The sequence below is a fragment of the Chamaea fasciata genome, unplaced genomic scaffold (assembly GCF_029207755.1).
Source record: "Chamaea fasciata isolate MVZ Bird 193981 ecotype frontalis unplaced genomic scaffold, bChaFas1.0.hap1 SCAF_3, whole genome shotgun sequence".
In the NCBI taxonomy this organism is placed as follows: Eukaryota; Metazoa; Chordata; class Aves; order Passeriformes; family Sylviidae; genus Chamaea; species Chamaea fasciata.
The window spans coordinates 46,053,612-46,059,611 of NW_027094088.1; positions in this window are offsets into that span (position 1 = coordinate 46,053,612).

The window sequence follows — 6,000 nt, forward strand, 5'->3', positions numbered from 1 at the left end:
CGTTATGCTATTAATCACTGTGCTATTAATCTCTGGACGAGTTTTGTTTCTAGTCCAGGAAACAGTGTTGTGTATTTATTGAAAGCAATGTTCCATAGGATTTTGAAATTTATCATTCTTTTTTTTTTTTCTCTTCTACCTCGCGTGCAATGCATTTCCTGAGGTCAGTATGCGTGTGAGCAAAGAAGTTATTTTTGCATTATTTTCTGTTCAACGGTTAAATCATTACCTGCTGATCCCTTTCTTAGGTCTCCTTTGTGCTTTTTATCTTGATGTTTGACTTTCTGTCTGTACCATGATTTCCTTTAAGTTCTTTTTGTATGGTGAAATGCTGAGAAAAATCATTGAATTATCAGGGATTTGTGTGGTAGTGAAGGTAAAACATCAAAATCTCAGAATTGTCTCTCAAGGATGCTTTGTTGTTCCAAGGAAAAACAGCTCTCAAACAAAAACTTTCCACCTGACTTTTGTGGAAGTGCTTTGAACAGCAGGATACTCCAACCTCCCTAACATTTGTTTCTCCAATGAAATTCTTAGTCAAGTACAGGTAACTGGGCTCGGTCTCAGAAAGTCTTCTAAGTATTTGTGGCTTCAAAATCTTTAGGTCTGCGGTGCAGCTTTATTCAACCTTTTTTCCCCCTGGTTTTTTGCATTTCTGCTGTTGGCTGTTGGTCACTTCTTTCTTATCTAGACAGTTAAGAAATCACAAAAAAAATAAGGAACAAAACATTTTTGGCCTGATTGTTATGCTGTCACTTACCCATGCTGACATCCTGTCATTTAGAAAGGAAAAAAGGGCAACTCACTCTTTCCTTCTTAGGATAAAAGCTTTTAGTAAATTGGAGGTGGGATGAGTTGGGAGCCAGGAGACTGGTTGCTCTTGTCTCTCCTCTGTGAGGTTGATTGTTCTTGGCAGCTCACAGTCCCTGTTGACCAAAACCTCTGGTCTCATTTTTAATGTTGATGTAACAAGCATTTTGTATATAATTAACTGATGCTATACTCAATCATTTAAGTAAGTGTTTGAAACAGGCATCAAATCTCAGCTGTTTAACATGCTTTGATCTCATAAAACTTCTGGCATGAGTGTGCCAAATACCTATTCTGTGGTATCTGTTAACATCTGACTTCCTTAGTAGGGCAGAATTTTGCTTAAGAGATGGATACAGGAACTACAGTGTTGGACTTGGCATTCTCCTGTGACCATACATTGTTACAAGCAATGGCACAGAAAAGTGTGGGGAGGAAGCGTATCAAGGAAAACAACAAAGCCCGTGCTAGCAGTTAGCTGTGAGCATCTTCAGCAGTCCATGGTGCAGTCAGCTGTGCGTTCCATATTCCTCTTTTAGCTTCTCTATTGCCACTGGAGGCAGAGAGAGAGATCTAAAAGATATGTTCATATCTGCCTCATCCACTCCATGAACAGGATAGCAATGAATGGGTCTTTGTTGGGAAGACTATAAAAGTGTAAACAGTGCTCCTGACCCTGTGCATTACACATTTTGTGATTAGAACTTTTTGAGCATGTCTACCTCTTTGTGCTACTTGCTTGTATTAAAAGTTTCATGGTAATGGTAACACACTGAAAAAATGGAGGATTCTATTTATAAAACAGATTAGTAATGAAGTTTAGTAAAATAAAAGTATTTATTTTAGACTTCATTTTTATTTCTTGATCCCTTAGTGTTTTCTGCCTTATGCTGCTGTGTAAAGACAAATAAAATTGTTGAAAGGGAAGATGTGCTGGAAGGTTGTGCTTATTTGTGTTTTATTAAGAAAATAACTGTTTGCTAGTGTGCAATTAGGAAAAGAAAAATAAATCAGATGTCAGTTTATTATAGAAATATGACCAATGTAGCACTCAAAATATTGATGTTATTAGCTTCATATAAAAGCTCAAAGACCTGTTTAATTTTATTAAAATGAGATAAAATAAATGGGATTGCAAAGCATTTAGTAATATCTGTACTTGATTCTATCTGAGACCCGTTCTGTAAAAAATGAAAATACAAGTTTCCATTTTGGGAGAAAAATACAGTAAGAATATTTTAGATTTTTGACAACAACAATAAATTTTGACATAATGACATTATTTAACTTTCGATGCAAGACATGCATAGCATCTAACCTGAAGTAACAAACTGAAGAAAGGAAAATGAAAAAGTCTTCAGAGGAACCTCCAAAATGCACACAGTTTGCCTGGCATGAGCAGTGTGAAGCATGGGGCAGAGAGAGGCCCACTACTGGCACAAGCATTATGTTCACTTTGGACAGGGAGACTGGATCTGTAGGACGGTTATGCTTCTCACAAAACTGAGCAGAAAAGAACATAACGTACCTAAAAAAAGAAACGTAAGTACACGTATCCTGGAAAGTGATGTGTTTAATAAACTACTACATCCCCTAGTTGGAATAATTTCCTTGAACATGATGGAACATGGGTGTTGCTTATATACTTGACACTGAAACATGAATTTTTTTGATAGCCAAAGTTGGAGCAGCTGAACAAAAAAGTATTTTCATGTGAGCATAAGTTAGGTGCTCTAGTAGCTAAACTGAAATCTGTATCCTTGAAGGCTGAAAACAGTTGAAGTGCAATTCTGTAGAGCACATCAGGAGCCTTCTCAGTCCTTCCTCTGTTTCCTGATGACATTTGATTGTGTGAGTAGAGATGTTTTATTTAAAAGTAAAGTTAAAACCAAATTAAACAAAAATGACCCAAGGACATTGCACTGCAGAGAAAAAGAAACCAGTAAATACATTGTGTTTTAAGTGTGTAGAAATACTTAAGAATGCATCAGTTAAACCTTCATAACTACAAATGATATGCACAAACGGTGAAAGAGAAGGTCAGAAGCCTTAGAAGGGGTGGGGGGATGAAAGGACAGCCAAGCAGAAAAAGTATTAAATAACTTCAGCTTTACTGTAAAGGTAAATGTAAATGCTGTAGCAGGGATGCTAAAGCATTTAAAGAGTTCCACATAAGGTCATGGTTTGTTTTTTTTTCTTGGACCTGATGTGTTCTAAAGCTGGTCCCTCCTGTGCTTCTGTGGTGAGGCTGTTTGGAGGCTGGACCATCAGCAGCATGCATGGAGCCTTTCCCTCCTTCCTTCGGTTGGTGATTGTGTGTGTGTTGGTTTGGCAGCAGAACTGCAGGCTCGTCCCAGGGGTTCCATCGTGGCATTTGTCGCTGGCAGCACCTAGTAAAAGTGCAGCCTGACGCTTGTGTTTGTAAGTCACCAAGCTGCCAGTGCAATTGCTGTCACGTGCAGTTGTGTAAACTCTATGGTAGAGGCTGAGGTACAGCTCCAGTGGTGTGAATTGCAGAAGTACCAGTTATGTAAAACTAAAGAGTACTTCTTGTCTTACAGGACCACTGGAAGTTTTACCATGTTGTCAGACTTTCACAAATGAAGTTAAGTTGAGTAAAATATCCAAATGTTTGTTGTTATGACCTAAACATCTGTTATTTTCCTATTGATGATAATTCAGAATTCTTAATATTGATCTTATTTTAGCCTTGTTAAAGGAAAGGGAAATAAAGCTTTTTGACCTCAGTTTGTGCATGTTAACTATTGGGGCTTCTGTAAAGCTTCCTAGCTTTTTGATGTATCTGCATGTTCTCCTTTCCAAACAAAATCAAAAAGTTGCTTAAAAGATACTCCAGAGTGTATCAACAGCTAGGTTTTTGTATTTGACACTTTACTTGTATTTAATATTGATTTTAAATATGGATTTATTGATTTTAAATATGGAATAATTCATTAGTATTGGTGATTTCACCTCTCTAAACCTTTCAAGCCAGTCATCTGTCCTGGCTAGAGCGAGGAACTTTATTTTCTTGTTGATCTTCTGATCTGATTGAGCAGCTGACAGAATACCAGTGTTGATTAAACACAATTTGGTGTTTTTAAAATATTTCTTGCAAAAATTTTTTTGTAGGACCCAGACATTGGCTTAAATACTTTGCCTTAAGGGGTTACTGTAGTTCATCTGAGCTGCATTTGCAAAGAACTGAAGTCATGAATGTGGTTGATGATTGTTGGTTACCTGAGGTGCAGCGTCTGCGTAAGTCACAAGAAGGCAAATTTATGTCAGAGGCCTTTTGAATCACTATCCAAACATATCTGACTGCAAATATTTTTTTTTCAACCATGCCACAGTGTTTCTACTCTGGAGGGCATGTTGATCCCCTGAATCACTGATCTTGAATAATTAGAATATAAAGCCTTGTGTACTTGATCCAAATAGTTGGAAGGGCTTCCGTCTCTAAAGAAACTCTTGTTTAAGATTAAACTTTTTAAACTTTAAAATTTATTTTTATGTAGCTTAAAATGCTTCTTTTTAGAATAAATATAATCTTAAACTATACACAGATGGGTGTGTACAGGTGATTTCACAAATTTAATTCAAATCAGCTCTAATTAAGATTTTCAGTGAAAAGATTTGAATGCAGATGTATTTATAGCATGCAGGCAGCAGATTGGTTCATGGAAATAAGTAGCTCTTTGTATTATAAGCAATGTTTGCAGCTTTTTGTATTCTTCAAACTGTGAAGACAAAATTAAAAGCAAAAAAACTCAAAACTGGAACATGTCCATTCTACACCATAATGGAAGCCATTGAAATTTTGAGAGGAAGACTTCTGTGGTCAGTAGTAGGCAAGCTTTTGGTGGAACTCCGGAGAGCTTGCCTGTGTCAGAAGGGGGAACCTTGGTATCCATCCTTGCCTGAGGGACCATGATGGATTTTCAAGCAGTTCCTCTGGTCAGGGAGCTGTTGCTTGAGAGGTAGTGGATGTGGTATCATCTTACCACCCCTCTTTTCCCACAGCCCCTCTGTTTTTTGTTAATTAAAAAAAAACCCAAAAAAACATGTAAGGTAGGGGGGGCTCAGTTTGGTGGGTAGTTGAAGATTTGTGAGGAGTTGAGTCTGTTGTTGCTTTGTAATTGTTGGACCACTAAGACCAGTATGGAATCGGAGGTTAGGCATTTAAGGATGTTTATGAAAATCTAAATCCCACAGGGGCTCAGGGACTCAGCAGGATATTCTGCTTTCTACACAGATACCTGAATTTCTAACCTACCTCAAAGAACAGGATAAAAATCTTTCCTAAAAGTCAGGAAAAAAAGATTGTTTTAATCATTTTACTTAAACCACGTATCTCCTGTAGATGAACTCTAATGCAAACCAATATATTATGACATTTAAAGTGTGCTTCAGGGTGCAATAATCATGCTTGTTTCAGTAAAAAGATATAATGGGTTGCAGAAGTCTGAGGTAATAACTCTGTATGAAGTTGCTAAGGACTTCTTAGCCTGGCAGTGTCTGTCCTTCTTAACCCTCAGTTCCATTTCAGTGTAGATAAAATTAACTGAGGGTAAAAAAGGATTCAGCAAAACTTACTATAGTAGTTGTTTTTCATACATAATTCATGAAAACAAAAATTAAAGTTCTAGGAGGGCAGAAAAAACCTTCCAGTATTTAATAATAGTTCAGACTATGTAGTCTTTTAAGAAAATAAAAACAAAACAAAACCAATAAGGTCTCTAACCTGAGGAATAGGGCTTAATTCACCATGATTTTTGCTTTATGGATCTATGTAATAGATATAATAAATAATTGCTTGAATAATAATAATAAAAAAGATTTAATTCCTATAATTAATAGTTTTAATTAAATATAAGGATAAAAACTTATTTTACAAGAGTCATAGGAAGGTGTAGGATCATGTAATTGAAAATTTTGTAGTTAACACTGAAACTATGGATTAAGCTTTTCATATATGATATATTCAGATCACAAAGAACTTTATTAAAATGTCATTTTGGAAAAGAATAAGGTGTTTTAAAGCACAGCTAAAATTTTTTGATATAAAATTTCTGATGTATACAGTGCATATCAGTAGTTTAAAAATAAAGTTATTGAAAAAAATTGCCATTTAATAGAGCACTTTAATTTTTTCTTTTTTCTTTTTTTATTTAGTGTTTGGTTTGTGGG